This window comes from Paramisgurnus dabryanus, chromosome 8 (genome assembly GCF_030506205.2).
Source record: "Paramisgurnus dabryanus chromosome 8, PD_genome_1.1, whole genome shotgun sequence".
Classification (NCBI taxonomy): Eukaryota; Metazoa; Chordata; class Actinopteri; order Cypriniformes; family Cobitidae; genus Paramisgurnus; species Paramisgurnus dabryanus.
Genome location: NC_133344.1, coordinates 32,325,833 through 32,341,887, shown reverse-complemented (window position 1 = coordinate 32,341,887; position 16,055 = coordinate 32,325,833). Strand labels below are relative to the sequence as shown.

At 39.4% G+C, this 16,055-nt stretch overlaps 1 protein-coding gene across 4 annotated transcripts in view; it reads right to left on the bottom strand.

The window, feature by feature from the left end:
- The window catches only part of dscaml1 (Down syndrome cell adhesion molecule like 1), a 151,171-nt gene that overhangs the window by 58,969 nt on the left and 76,147 nt on the right, over positions 1 to 16,055 (bottom strand). The window lies entirely within an intron of this gene.

Sequence of the window (16,055 nt, the reverse complement as noted above, 5' to 3'; positions counted from 1 at the left end):
AGTATGCTAGCTAGAGCCATTCACTTTCAGTCTTTGTGCTATGCTAGGCTAGCAGTGGGGGCATCAGGCAGAGTTACGTCACGTACTAAGATGAAAAAGGTATGTATGGACTTATCTTACTCTGGAGGATACAGTAAATAAGCTAAAATCCCAAAAGTTAGCGTGTTCCTTTAACAGAGATTTTGCATGGGCATTTAAACCACCAAATATTGACATCTGAGATTTTAGATGGTTAAAAACTTGGTATGTGTGATAAAAGAGCTTGTGTACTGATGAAGAGGCTGCATGCTCGAAACATCACACACCATGTGAAGCCTTTTAAATCCATTTTGATATGTTTGGAGCTTTGGTGTGCCAACTTTACATTTAATCTTTTGAAAACTTTTGGTAAAAACTTTACTTTTTATAATAAGGTTGAAATTTTAAATATCCCATGTGTAAAACTACTGAAAACACAAACAAAAATCCAAAAAGAAATACAAAAAAGATAATTTTAACATCTTATTTATCCTAGGGTGACCATACGTGCCATTCTTCTCGGACGCATCCCGTCCAGGATTTTGTGTTCGTCTTCCGGAAGTCGTATTTGTCGACCGCATACATCATAGAGGATTATTATTATTATTACAGAAAAGCAACCGTTACATTTTAGGGTAAGAATGAAACTACGATTGTATATCTTATGTTTTTAACTGAATGGCGTATGCGGTCGACAAATACGACTTCCGGAAGACGCACCAAAATCCTGGACGGGATGCGTCCGGGAAGAATGGCACGTATGGTCACCCTAATTTATCCTAGACAGCACAGAGATTAAAATAAGAGCAAACCTCTTCTTAAATTTCCATCTGACATTTTTAATTTCTCAAGCATTTCTTTTAAAGTTTCTTAAACTGTGTTTAGATTGATCAAACCTGAAAACTGGTCAGTCATCTCATGTGTTAACATTTGCTTCTATTTATATGACATCCAAGACAAAGTTGATACTTAAATGTAACTTAAGAAGCTATAAACAACCTCTGAGCAAAAATAAATGTTGTAGTACTCGCGACCGATCTTGGTCTATCCATTAAGTGGTCTCAGGAGTTTAGTTTAAGATCAGTCAAGACAACGGAAATAATACGGAAATAATACTAAATTGCTTGTGCAATGTCTGATTTCTGTGTTAACATCATAAATGTGTTTGGATGTAAAACTTCTGGCTTTAAAAGCAATCATTGACTTATTTCTTATTTGATTTCTTTTGTGCTGGTAAAATATAGTGATGCACCGATGTATCGGCCGCCAATATTTATCGGCCGATTTTTGATGATTTTTAAACCATCGGCATATCAGCAATAGCACGAGAAAGCCGGTACCGATTGTTTATTAATTAACTGCATAAAGAAATCCATTATATGTAAAAAATGAGTTAATGTTGTTAATAAAATAAATGCTGAATAGCAAAAACCACCTTTGAAGGTTGTCATGTTGCCTTATTATATTTGTTTTAGCTTAATTTGTGCCTCTCTTATTATGTTGGACAGTTGAATGTTAATTAGATCCAATCCATGTTCAGTAAAAATAATTTGATGCAGAAATAAACTATCTAACAGACCAACTGTATAGTATTGTATACAAGTGTTTAATATCGGTATCGGCCAGAAGTTGTCTGTTTAAATCGGTATCGGCCCAAAAATCCTATCGGTGCATCCCTAGTAAAATATTAATGGGGATTGTCCAAACAACAGTCTGTCAATTTTCAATCGAAAAAATACAAAGGCCCACAATATCCAAGATGTGACTGCAAAAAAAAAGGTACTTGAATCAATTTTAGACACAATTACAAACACAAGTTTGTTCAGGTTTATTTTGGCTAGTCCCAAACAAATTTAGACGCAACAAATTCAGACCAAACCAAAACTTTTGTGCGTTTCTGAGCTATTTTGCTTCTGAATAGATAAGAACACTTATTACACGGCTCTCTAAAATGCTTGATTCTGATTGGCCAGCCACAACATTCCAAGGTTCATTCTTAGCAGATAACCACGGGTCTAATAATACATTTAATAACATATATGACATTATATTTACAAATAATTAAAACAAATAATGTGTTCCTGACATCTGCACTTATGTCTTATCTTAAAACCAAAAAGTAAACAGGTTTACCTCGTGGAAGGTCTGCATTCATTAAAAATGAGCAAATACAATATTTCAAATCAATATTTAATGTTCCTTACCTCACTTGTGAAATAAATAGCCGTGTAATAAGCACAATAATGTACAGTTCGCAAATTGTTATCGCAGAAATAAGCCCCGACAGTGTGTCTTGTATCACACTGAAGGGGCTTATTTTGCGATAACACCCTGCTGCCTATACATTATCCCTTACTTATTACAAGGCTCTCTGGAATGCTTGATTCTGATTGTTCAGTTGAGACATTTGCAGGTTCGTTCTTTTCAAATAATAACCGCTAAATAAAACGCATAGCCGGTACTACTTGTACGAGTAAAATCGCTCCGCGCCAATAAAGATCAATAAAGATTACTGTTTGGCGCCATCTTGTGACAAACACTGGACAACCACGACAAGACACAGACAGCTTACTGAGACTGAACTTGACAAAATAGAGCATGACAGCTATGAAGCCAACACACAAAAAATACAGAATGGGCATTAAAACTTCTCTGAGACTGGCTAAAAGAGAAAAAATGGAGACAGACAAGTATGAAGCAGAGGATCTTAATAAGGTATTACGATCATTTTATGCATCTGTGCAAAGTTTCGCGGAAGGATAAAAATGTTAATTTAAAACAAATATGCCAATAAAATGTTTAAAATTCATATTCATGTCCGTTTTTTTTTCTTATGTGACAAGAAGCCGTGTAATAAGCGGGATAATGTAGAGGCAGCCGGTAGTTATCGGGAAATAAGCCCCTGATCACACTTATTTCCCGATAACTACCGGCTGCCTCTACATTATCCCTTACTTAGAATGCATAAGTCTGTAACTAGTGTTGTAGTACCATTTTTTATGGTCTTGTGCTGCCTAAACAAATGCAAGATTGCGTTCCTCGCTCAAGATTACTCGTGGGATTTAACTTTGTGTCATGCACATTTTTTGCTTGAGTTGAATATTTTCAACCTGCGCAAAAATGCGTTTGAGGGGAACCGCGCGTTTTCGCGACAATCGCGCTGCCCAATTCACATTATCCTGTGCGAGTTCGCATCTGTATGATTCTTTGCCTTGACTTTGCATGTCATCTACTCGTGCGAATTGTGAACTTCGCGTTTGGTGTGTACACCCTATTAGTCTTGTCTATGTCTAAACTGTCTTTGATATCGGTCTTGTCTTGGTCTCGACACCCTTTGGTCTTGTCTAAAGCCCAGGATACACTGCACGGTTTTTGGCTGTTCCAGATGAAAGATTGCCATCGTGAAACAATCGTTGCGATTTCTGTGATTGTGGCTCTTAATCAGTGGTTTAAACGATCCATGTCACATAGTGTGATAAGCTAATGATCTTATAGGAGGGCAAAAATCCTTCAGTGTATTCCGGACTTTAGTCTCGGTTTCGGTGGTCTCGCATACAACACTGAAATTTTGTGTTATTTTTTTATTTTTTATTATTGAACTCTCAAACAACGATGCATTAAATGTAAGGAAAATTAGAGGTGTGTTTTTTTGTTGAACCTACATCACTGACCATAATAACAACAGCAAAGTATGTCAGTGTGTGAGAACAGTCATTCCCGATATGTGTTTGTGTGTGTTCGTGTTGTGTGTCAGTGTCCTAGTTTCTCCGGGCAGTGTGCACTGTATGCATACTATGGCTCAACCTAATGGGACAGCTTAACTATTTTATGAGGTAGCGGTTTTGTATGAACCTGTATGATGTGAATAGTACAAACACACATGATTAATAGAAGAAAGCAAGAATGAAGCCTCACACCTAACCCCGGTTTTCCACCGACTGCGGAACGGCTGCGGATCCGTTGCGGAACGGCGGCGGAGTCAATCGGTTTCCATTCAAGTCAATGTGTGTATTTCCACTGACTGCGCTCCAAATCCGTCACAGCTCCGGCCATCCGCAGCCCTCCGGCACAAATACGCAGAGCTTCTATTTTTGACGGATGCCGGACAGCTCCGCAGGGCGGAGCCATGACTTTATCGCGTGATCATACCTGAATTCACGAGAACTCGTGTTTTTTTTTTATTAAATCTTTGCAATACAAACATTACAAACACACACAAATAAAGTCATTAATACTGAAACAACAAATAATAGACAGGAACAGAGCCAGAGGGAGTTTCAAATAAATACATTAAAGATAGATCATATATAAATGTTTTAGCAGCCTTCTTATTTTTTGAATTTTGGATGGATTTGATGTACTGCTCTGTCTACGCGAGATCTCGTGTTGTGATCTGGGCTGGTTTGTAAAAACGTCATAATTCAACGGCATAATGGGCAGAGACAGAACTAGGTATCGCGCGATCATCACGTGAATTTGCGAGACCTCATGAGTCCTCGTCACTTCAGCACGCAGCCGCTCTGCAACAAAAACGGAACTGGTGGGTATTGACGGACGGCGGAGTGCGGAGACGTAACGCAGCGGAGCTGATCTGCAGCCGCTCCGCAGTCGGTGGAAATCTGGGGTAACCCCATCATTACACCCAGCATCACTGTTGTCATTTGTTAAAACAAATTGTGTGAAATTCAAGATATATACTTCATTATCTTCTGACTGTACTGTACAGTGTAATAATTTAAACTTATTTGCGCTTGCACATATTCAAATAAGACGTGTCACAATTGGTCATGAAACCAATGGACAGAGAACCAATTGCCAACTTTACTACGTAAAATGATCTCAAAGCTGTTTTTATTTCTAAATCTAAATCAGTTTTTTGTGAGGGTTAAGTTCACTGGTACAGTACTGTATGTCATACCACTGTCGTATCTTATCAAAATGATTTCATTTACAGTACAAGATGCCTTCACTAATATATCTAAAATAGATCTCTTTCTCTGTGTGAAATCCATCTTTATTTACGCCTTTGTATTTCTGGCACACGCGTGCATTCAAAACTCACTCAACAAGACACAACATCATTCCTATAGAAAGCAGGATTAGCCTGTGGGAAGAACGATGTGTGTGTGAATATGTGTGCGTGTGTGTAAAGAATGGCGATCGATGCGTTTTATGGCTCGAGAGCTTCATCCAAAGCAGATTTATGAAAGCGGAGAGGACAGGCTTGACTCGCTGGCCCACACACACACTCCATCACTATAACAAGCAGCTCACTCACACAAACACACGCACAAACACACACACACACATAGAAAGAGATAGTAGCAGTTACAGACAATGGCTGATAAATTCGGTGCGTATTTGTGTGGCTGTCATGGCCATGTTAAAATGCAATGAAAGTACACATCTGCAACATCTGTGTGTATGTGTGTCGGATTATTTGCATCAGTAAAATATACTACCGAATGAATATTCGTACGACACCTAAGCACACTTATGTGCAAGCGCATGTGTGTGTATGTGTGAGACTGTGTGTGTGTGTGTGTAGAGAGGTATTGTTGTCACGCTGAGTGCTAGGCCTGGCAAACTGTAATTTAAGAGTCGGCCCTCGCGCTCCAACCTGCGTATTAAGTCTTACAGGATAATATGCACTTCGTGACTTTAACCCCCTACAACATCAGCGCAACGCTGTCACAACATTTCACCCAGAGAGAGAGAGAGAGAGAGAGAGAGAGAGAGAGAGAGAGAGAGAGAGAGAGAGAGAGAGAGAGAGAGAGAGAGAGAGAGAGAGTCAGTGAGTAGTTTTGATTCAGTCACATTCACAGGATCTGGTAAATTAAACATCAGTGACCGGTGATACATGCTCTCTCTATTACATTTTCCTTAGCTTTCCACAAATGTTTGTAGTAAACAACCTTTAAAATATAGTTGATCATGTAGCTCAGTGGGAATGGCATTGGGATAGCAGCGCAAAGGTTGTGGGTTTAAATCTCAGAAAAGACTCATAGAGAAAAAAATGCATAGCTTGAAGGCGGAGTGCTCACTTTTTCCAATGTTGACATCTGAAATCACCTAAACAAACACGCCCCTACCCCAATACAATCTGTACCTTCTTTTGATAGACCTGCCCCACACAATACGCAACCCCGGCAAGGATGTCGGTTAGTAGATACGCCCCTTACTGCTGATTGGCTACAAGTGTGTTTTGGTAGTCAGTCCGACCCCCTTTTCCAAAGCGTTTTTCAAACATTGTGGACTCTGCCTTTAAGTCACTTTGGATAAAATCATCTGCATAATGCAATTCAATTATAATTTTGTGTTGCACTGAAATAAATTATTTTAACCAACATGACACCACTATATTTTCATCTTTAAAGGGATAGTTCACCCCAAAATAAAAATAATGTCATTAATGACTCACTCTCATGTCGTTTCAAACTCGTAAGACCTTATTTTGACCTTTATATTTAGTCAGAGAGCTTGTTGACCCTTCATTAAAAATCTATGTAATGTTTACTGTCCATGTCCAGAAAGGTAATAAAAACATCATCAAAGTAGTCCACGTGACATCAGTGGGTCAGTTAGAATGTGTTGAAGCATCGAAAATACATTTTGGTCCAAAAATAACAAAAATTACAACTTTATTCAGCCTTGTCTTCTCCTCCGTGTCTGTTGTGAAGCGTATGCCCTAGACTAAAGTCACGTGACTGCAGTGACGTGGCTGACGTGTTATCTGGTGCGCCCCAGCTGTTTTTTTTTGTGCGCCCAGGCTTCATTTACAGTCTGAGGGAGACGCATACTGTAAGTTTGGAAAAAAGACTTTGCAAACATGTCTGAGGATAACATATCATCCGCGTCACTGCAGTCACGTGACTTTAGTCTCACACATGCGCTTCACAACAGATGCAGAAGAGAAGACAATGCTGAATAAAGTCGTAATTTTTGTTCTTTTTGGACCAAAATGTATTTTCGATGCTTCAACACATTCAAACTGACCCACTGATGTCACATGGACTACTTTGATGATGTTTTTATTACCTTTCTGGACATGGACAGTATACCTTACGTAGATTTTCAATGAAGGGTCAGCAAGCTCTCGGACTAAATCTAAAACATCTTAAACTGTGTAACGAAGATGAATGGAGGTCTTACGAGTTTGGAAAGACATGAGGGTGAGTCATTAATGACATCATTTTTGGGTGAACTATCCCTTTAATTGAACTTTTTTACACTCAAGGTTCTTTTTCTCCTTTTTACCTGCTTATACTTGCCATTTAATAGCAGCAGATAACAATGAAATAACATCATTAGGTGAAATAAAAACGATATCAAGTTGCATGCCAGATTCGAACACGTATTGCCCACATGAGCACCACAGCTGAATACGGAGCATGTGCATAAACCTCTAAGCCACAGCTATGGCATCAGCTACTCGCTACTTTGTAACGCATCAGAGTTTGTATGAGAATGTACATGAGATATTTATCTATACCGTTGGGCGTACAGAATTGAAAGTGATGGATTTAAAGAGAGTCAGAGGAGCTGTCCACATAATGGCCCCGTGTCTCTTTACGATCAGTTCTGTTCGGTAGTGTAGATCAATTTATGTCTAGTCTCCTTTCGCCTTGAGGTGTGTGTGTGTGTGTATGTGTGTGTGTGTGTGGAGGATTAGAGAGGGGCATGTAAGGTCTCTCTAAAACAAGGGCTTGTGAGTGTTTCACACAATCACACACACATACACACGTTTCTCTGGTAGAGCTGTAGTGTGTAGCGTGGGCAGCCTGGAGCATCATGTCAGACCAAGAGAAAAAAAACATTGTGGAATTGGATTTATGTGTGGGGCATGGCAACCTTCCAGTTACATCTCACTCTATGTAGACTCCCAAAGGCCAGAGGAACATACACACACACAAAGAGAAAGGAGGTTTGTGTACATGTTCAAAAGTGTGTGTGTATATGTGTGTTTTGTTATGGGATGTCAGGAGGCAAGGCAAACTCCCTCTTTCTTAGCACAGGACTAAATGCAGCTGGGAGAATTCCAAGCTAAAATAAACCCAACTGGAACTCACATTGTTTTGGCTATATTAACAATACACAAAATTATAACAATTATAAACTACAATATAAATGTAAAAATGGAGAAAAATTATGAATAGGCATAAATAGGAAGCAAGGGTGTCAAGATGTGACTTTAAAATTCAACTTTAAAAACCCAGCACTTGTGGGACAACACATTGAGAAACTACAAGACGCACTGTAACAGCCCAAAACGTCTATTAAAGCCCCCCTGTGGTGAAAATCAAGTTTATAATATTGTTTATATGTCTATGTGGGGTTTTAAATACGCTTTAATGAGCCCCATTACGTTCCTAAAAATAACTTTATTTTGTGTATTTAGTGTAATACAATTTGTTCACGTGGTTTATAACATTCCGTACATTATTGTTGCTACTCTTTGCCCCGATTTCTATAAAGCTCATCATTTTAAAAAACGTGCCGTGCTCCGATTGGCCAGCTAACCAGTGTGTTGTGATTGGCCGAATACCTCCTGCATGTGACGGAAATGCGACGCCTCTTACCAAATTTGAAAGATCAGCTCCCAACAGAAGTTAATATCTAAAGTAAACTACTGCCTACAATCTTTGCGTTCAATGTAGTCCAAGAAAAGAGATTTTAGTTGGAGACGATAACTCACGTCATAGTAGACTTTATAACTTAACATGTACTAACACAATGACACACTAAAAAAAAAGTAAAGTCATGAAATGGAAAATAGGGGCTCTTTAAGACAATGTGCAAATGTGCAAATGAGTATTTTCTCCTTAAAACTGCATTTTTAGCAAAGACAGTGCCAAAAACACGATTTGCAAGTGCTCGTTTTTACGTCACAAGCATGGTGTAACCAATCACGTCAAACTGTTGACTGAGTGGATCAGGTGTGACTGAGTGGAGGCAGGGACTCATTTGCATATTCATAGGTCTGCATACTGTACTAATAAAGCAGGAGGTTCAATTCAAGCTATTTTAAGAAATTATATTTATAGGAAAATCACTTAAATATGTCATTCTAATGATCGAATATGAGTTTTAAGGCATGCATTATCAACTAAATTATGGCTGAACTGTAAACCCATAATAGGCTTAAGTTCAATAATATGTAAATAAAACTAAATGTATTAATTTACATACTGTATAGTCTTAACAGTCTAGAATATATAGATAAAGTAATTTAAACTTTGTGTAATGTCTATTCAAAGCATTGACTCATCTACCACTGCAATGAAGTGCCTTGAAGTATCTTCTTCATTTCATCTTATCCTGAGTAAAACCTATAATTTTGCATTACATGAATATTATATCATATACTGCATTTAGTAGATCCTTTTATCCAAAGTGTCTGCAGTGTGTTCAAGCTACGCATTCACCAGTTGGTACGTGCCCTGGAAATCCATGACCTCAGCATTGAATCGATGAATAAAATATGATTATTTAATTATTAAACGACTTATCACAAAGTCAAACATTTAATTTATAATTAACAGTAATGTGAACACCAATGCAAACAACAGTGTGGAAATAAGAACGACCGAGGAGCCAATGGTAGCACACCAATGCCAGTGATGCCAACGAATGATGGAAGAGCAAAAGAAACACACTATTCACAGGAAGAGGATAAAGTATAGTGAAATATAACAAATAACTAAGACAAAAAAGAGAGAGATAGATAGAGAGGGTTGGAAGGGTAACGCGTGATGAGAGATTGAGAGAGACGTGAAGACAGAAAGAGACAGGATCGAAACGAGAGGGGTGTGGGTTGAAGCTGTTGTTGAATTTGCTCTTGGAGCTCCCATGCAAATGACGGCGCCGCAGCAATGCTAACGAGGACCGGGTTTCAAACTGTTCGGCCCATTACTTATTAATGCTCTGCGTCTCTCCCCCTCCTTCTTCCCTCTCTTCCTCGCCAGTCTCGCTCCAGTTTTCCCTCTCTCTCTCGCTGTTGCTAGGGCCTTCGCGCTCACGTGACGTGGGTTAGGGGGCGCTGCGGTGGCACGTGCAAAAACGGTGCGAGAGGAGGGAGGGATTATGGGTAAGCTGGCGAGGAGGGGCGTAAACGAGGGGATGCTAACGCTCGTTTGTTCGTTAAGCCACAAACGGGCTACCAGGGCACGCATGGAGAGCCTGGCACACTGAGAGGCAGGCCAGCCGGGGCTCTGATTGGCTGCGGGCAGGACTCTCGACGCTATTTCGAAGCAGAATAGGGTTAACGAAAGAGAGCTGACAAAAATCAAGAGATACGAGAGCGATGAGGGATCAAACATAAAAAAACAATGTCACCAAGTGAAGGAAGACACGGATTGAGAGATGAAGTAAAAAAGTGCTCTGCTGTCACATCTACACACAAACCCACACTGCGCTGCCAATTTTTTCAGCAATTGTGCACCCTTGCCGCAATATGGCGTATCCAACGGTGACTCTACAGTTCTAACTCCTGGCTAGTCTTACAACAAAACATGGTTCATACACACCTCACAGGCCCAAATACAGGACAAGAGGGTGATTCCTTGGTAAGAAAGTCAATAACACATGATACAAAACACTTGGACATCCAAAAGTCAACCTTTGGTTTTAATGTCAGAAAGATAGCACTTGTCCAATAAAACAACGTTTTACTGGAATTTTTTCGTCTTCGTTTTTCATGCACATGGCAACCATTTTAAAAAAGCAATAAGACACTCAGGAGCGTGCTATACTGCAATTATAATCACTCAGCCTCTTGACCTTTTTGCTTAAGTATATAATAAATACTTTAGGCTTGCCACTGCACACCATTGGAGAATGTAGCACTTTCCTTTTTATGAGCATTCCCTACCCCTCCTCTCCATGTATCCGCTGTCACTTTCTCCTTACCACCCACTCTCGTCCAACTTCAACCTGCGTTCACTAGTCAAGCTGGTTCACGCTGTTCTCCTCGTCTTCAAACTCCAACCTTCCAGCTCAATGTTATTGAGAATCTCAATCTGTGTGGGTGATCGCTCTCCTTCTCTCAATCCACTCATTCCATATATTGTCCCACATGTACTGTCCTGACGGTGTGTCGATGCGTAATAGTTTTAGTTAGCTGAAAAACATATAGACTAACAATGTATGCATTTGGCACTTTTATCCAAAGCGAATTTCAGTGCATCACAAGGAATACATTTTATCAATACGTGTGTTTCCTGAGTGACCTTTGCAATGCTAACGCTATGCTTTACCAACTGATCTACACCTTTATGATTCCAAAGCACTTCCTCCTCTCCCATTTTCAAGTATTATTCAAGTATCAAGTATTATTAAAGGAATACTTCACTTTCATAAAAAATATTTTAATTTACTTACCCCCATGTCATCCAAGATGTTTATGTCTTTCTTTGTTTAGTCGAGATGAAATTACGTTTTTTGAGGAAACTATACCAGGATTTTTCTCCATATAGTGGACTTAAGTGGACCTCAACAGTTTACAGTTTCAATGAAGCTTTAAAGGGCTCGATCCCAAACGAGGCATAAGGGTCTTATCCAGCAAAACGATTGTCATTTTTAACAAAGAAAATAAAAAATATGCACTTTTAAACCACAACTTGTCTTGCACTTTGTCTTGCAAACCGTACATATTACGTAATCACGTTAAAAGGTCACACGACGTATGCTGTATGTGAAATAATACTAATAAATGCCTTTGTGTCAGTTTATCGTTTAAGATGGTCTGCAAGTGTGCGTTTCATGTGATACGTTAATTCGATGTGATTAGGTCATACCATAGACTGTAAAAAAAGATGGCCAACCCCGTTCGTTCTCTTCCATTGGTGAAAAGTGAAGCACCAGTGTCCCGATACGGACTGACATCTTGGGTCTTGATTCTGTGCAGTAGCGATTTCTGGACCAGTCCTGCGCAGTAGTGAGCAGGAATTAAAGCCAAGAAATCAAGGCCCCGCCCTCGCAGAATACGCTTATCACAGCTGTCAATCATGACATGTAATTAAATTGTTTACTTGGTAGTCCCAATGAATAACATGGGAGAGGCGGGGTTTATGACCAATACTAGGACCAGTCACTGGGGGGGTGATCGAGACATTTTGGCTTCACTTTTCAGGGCTTGTGCGGCACGCTAGGGTTATACGTAAGGTCGCGGTGGTGCATCACTAGTGCAAGACGATAAGTTTTAGTTTAAAAATGTATGTTTTTTATTTTCTTTGGAACAAATTATCATCATTTCACTAGATGAAACCCTTATGCCTCGGTTGGGATCGTTTGAAGCCATTTGAAGATGCATTGAATGTCTATTATATGGAGAAAAATCCTGGAATGTTTTCCTCAAAAAACTTCATTTCTTCTCGACTGAACAAAGAAAGACATAAAGATCTTGTATGACATGGGGGTGGGTAAATTATCGTGATTTTTTAATGAAAGTGAAATATTTCTTTCAGCAGAAAAGTTTAAAAAGGACCCTGGTTTGTATCAAAACATAATTCTGTACGTTTGAACATTCTGACCAGCAACGCTGGCTTAAATAATGGCTTGAGTTTGGGCACCCCATCTGTTTAAACAACCAATGGCAGATGGAGAAAGTGTTTAGGAGATTACCTTGACTATGCATGTGTGAACAAACCACACACATTTGACCCAAGTTGTCATGCAATTTGAATAAAAAATATGAAAACAGACAAGATAAAATCTATACTTTCTGGGAATCAGAAAGGCCAAAAGGTCAAGTAAAAAGACAATTGTCCCCTGTGTTACACGTATGCGTGTTAGTATTCATACAAGAGCGCTTCGTCCTGGTCTGCCCTAATGACAGCACAGAGGGCAAGAATAAAACACAGCTCAATGTGAAGAGTTCAGCCATAAACATGTGTTCGCCTGGCCACAACACATGTGTGAGTATTTGTGTAGGGTAAGGATGCCATCACCATAACATGGCCAAGGTCAAAACAGAGTCAATTTGTAACTTAATTTGCTGTATTTTGATATCAACGCTTTCACGTATACATTATAATGCAGGCACACACACATATGCACATAAATAGCTTTAAAGAGTGCAGAAATAATTGTGTATGTATCCATATGACAGGATTACGGTGGGGTTACCTCGTATAATTGCATTAGAGCGACTTACAAATAGCACTTTTACCCACAAATCTGTCTTCTGTCTGATTCATGGGCCATAAAGCTTGACTCAAAGAGAAATGGGTGGAGGTATGGAGAATATACAGTATGTGTTTGTGTGTATGAACAGACATGTGTGCTTAAACTAGTGTCCCTTTGTGAGCAAACATTTCGAAACAGCACAGAGGCAGAGCGCCACCATGACATGCATCCCATACCATGCATCCTTGAACCGCACACGGTCATGCTAACTTCACCATGCCACATCATGTTACACTGGGCTGCGTAGATGCCCAAAGGGTCGTCGTGGTTACGCAGTGAGCAATTAAATAATAATGGGACATATGGTACATGGCCACAGAACCCAACCCAGCAACAGTGACACAAGCACCCATCTACAGCAGAGGCGGAAAAAACCTGCTTAGGCATATTAAACGATGAAAGAGAGAAAAGGCAGGAATAAAGGAATAGTTAACTCAAATATATATTAAAAATATCTTATAATTTACTCATTGCATCCCACATGCATTTGATTTCCTTTCTTCAGCTAAAATGTTTTAACTATATTCAAATATGGCAACACGTCCGTTATCATGGAATTTCATTGGTTCTTGTATGTGTCAAGTAACAATTAGATGCATTATGCGTGTTTTGTCACAAGACAAGCAAGAGCCAATGAGATTCAATTCATTTGAACTTCCTGCACAGATCTGTAAGCTTCCATGATTCGATCGATAGATATTAAAGCTTCAATATTTGTATATTAAAATATTTATTCTAGATTAATCGCAAAATTGTAATGAGTTAACGCATGATTAATCGCAACTTAATCGCACATTTCTATCTATTCTATATTTACCTCAAAAACGTGCTAGCTCTAGGGTCAGATATCGCGCGTTGCATTAATCGCACGTTCACAGCCCTTTCAAATATTAATACTTTTCTCTCACAAATAAATAATTTCACTTCACAAGACATGTATTAACGCACTGGAGTCATTTGTGTACTTTAATAATGAATGCTGTGCTTTTTTGACGCTTTGCCATGTTGACTCCCATGTAAGATAACATGGCATTATTTTAAAGGTGTATAATGAACTGTATTGTTTTATTACCTTATAATGAGACGTTTTATCTACATGTACCGTGGGTATCCTTACATGGAAGTCGCCATTTCATTTTTAGTAGCCTTAAATGGACAAACTGCTCTACAGAGCGTGTTTTGTCACTACGTTGTCTCAGGCGATGATGTGCTTGTCCTGTGGCGGCTACCGTAGCTTCTCTACGCGTTTCGAAAGGAAGGGTGCAACTGTGGACAGTCCACAAACACACACACACACACACACACAAATATCACATTACAGTGGACTGCAGCCACAACACACACTTAATTAACAGTCACACTATGGTGAGTGTGTGTGTGTGTAGGAAGTAATTAAGATTGAACTGTAATAAAACAACCCATCCCGCTAAATCTTAAGGCCTGACTGAATGCTGTATTACCAGAACTATCTGACTGTGGCATGGATGAAATGAACAGAGCTCTGGTGGAATCAATACATCCCACTGACTCTCTCAACCACCATCAATTCTTTTCTTCTCCTTCTGTTGGCCGCGAAGAATTACTCAGCGACTGACAATAGCACATCTACACCCTCCGACAATAGCCACTTGTTTCTCCATTGGCTCCTCTCTCTGTGTACGCTTATGAAAGAATGATACTCCTGCTTCATTTCTGGTCTATTCACATTCAAAGCAGACAGAACGGGCCGGCTGAGATGTCTAGTTATAATTGAAACATATTTTGACAAAAGACGCCTGACACCTCACATGCTCTCAATGACAATGAGAATGTCACGTCTGAAACGCTGACGTTGGATGAGGAGGATGTTATTTGCATATGAAAATTCGTTTGTAAAGTTATTATAATCTCAAATGGGTGAAGGTCATAACTGTGTGGAGGTCAACTGGAACCTTACAAGTTGCTGATTCATAGGTAAGCTTAGAAGATGTTAGGTTTCAATTAAGTATCATCTTTCCTTAAATTCTTTAGGAGAAAATAAACCTGCTATAGATGTTGTTGAGATTTCTTCTGTAACTCTAAAGCACACATATGTAAGATAACTAAGGTCTGTTTTTAAACAGACAAATCTAAGGAGGAGGGGACTAGAGCAGTGTTTCTCAACCAAGGGGCCTGGGCCCACAGGGGCCTCAAAAAATTTACAATGGGGGCTCAAGATTATTCAAAATTAATAATAAAAAAAGACTAAACAAGCATTAAAATAAGCAAAAACCATCAGATTTCTTATTGTTTGGTTATTCTTATAGAAATTGTGAGTGGGGGCTTCAAATATTGTTGTAGCCAATGGGGGGCTTTGAAGAAAAAAAGATGGGAACCACTGGACTAGACTAGTTGTGCCTTTTAATTTCAATACACCATTTCAAAAGATGTAAACACTGGTCCAGAAGCACTTCCTGTTTCGTTTTTTTTTAACACTAGATAAACGTTGGGGTAAAATACAACCAACAGAACATAGAGAACTGAATCAAAAAGTTAAACAAACATCTTAATGATATATCTGAAATAAAAAACAGTCTCAAACGGAAACAGGACGAAAGAGATTCAACGTTGGGTGAAAAGCTCCCCTCGTCAATGTCAGTTCTCACACGCCCATCCAATCACAGTGGAGGAGGGGCGGGACAGGTATCACAACAACCAACAGGCTCACAGCTCAAGTATCACAGCTACCAAAGCGCTCAGCTGAAGAAAGCTGGCGATCAGCTGAAAAAACAGCTGGGATTCAGCATCCTCCAGGCATTTTCAGACGCATTTAAAAGTTTTGGGCCCAATCCCATTTCTCTGTCTTACCCCTTTCCCTTACCCCTACCCCTTAG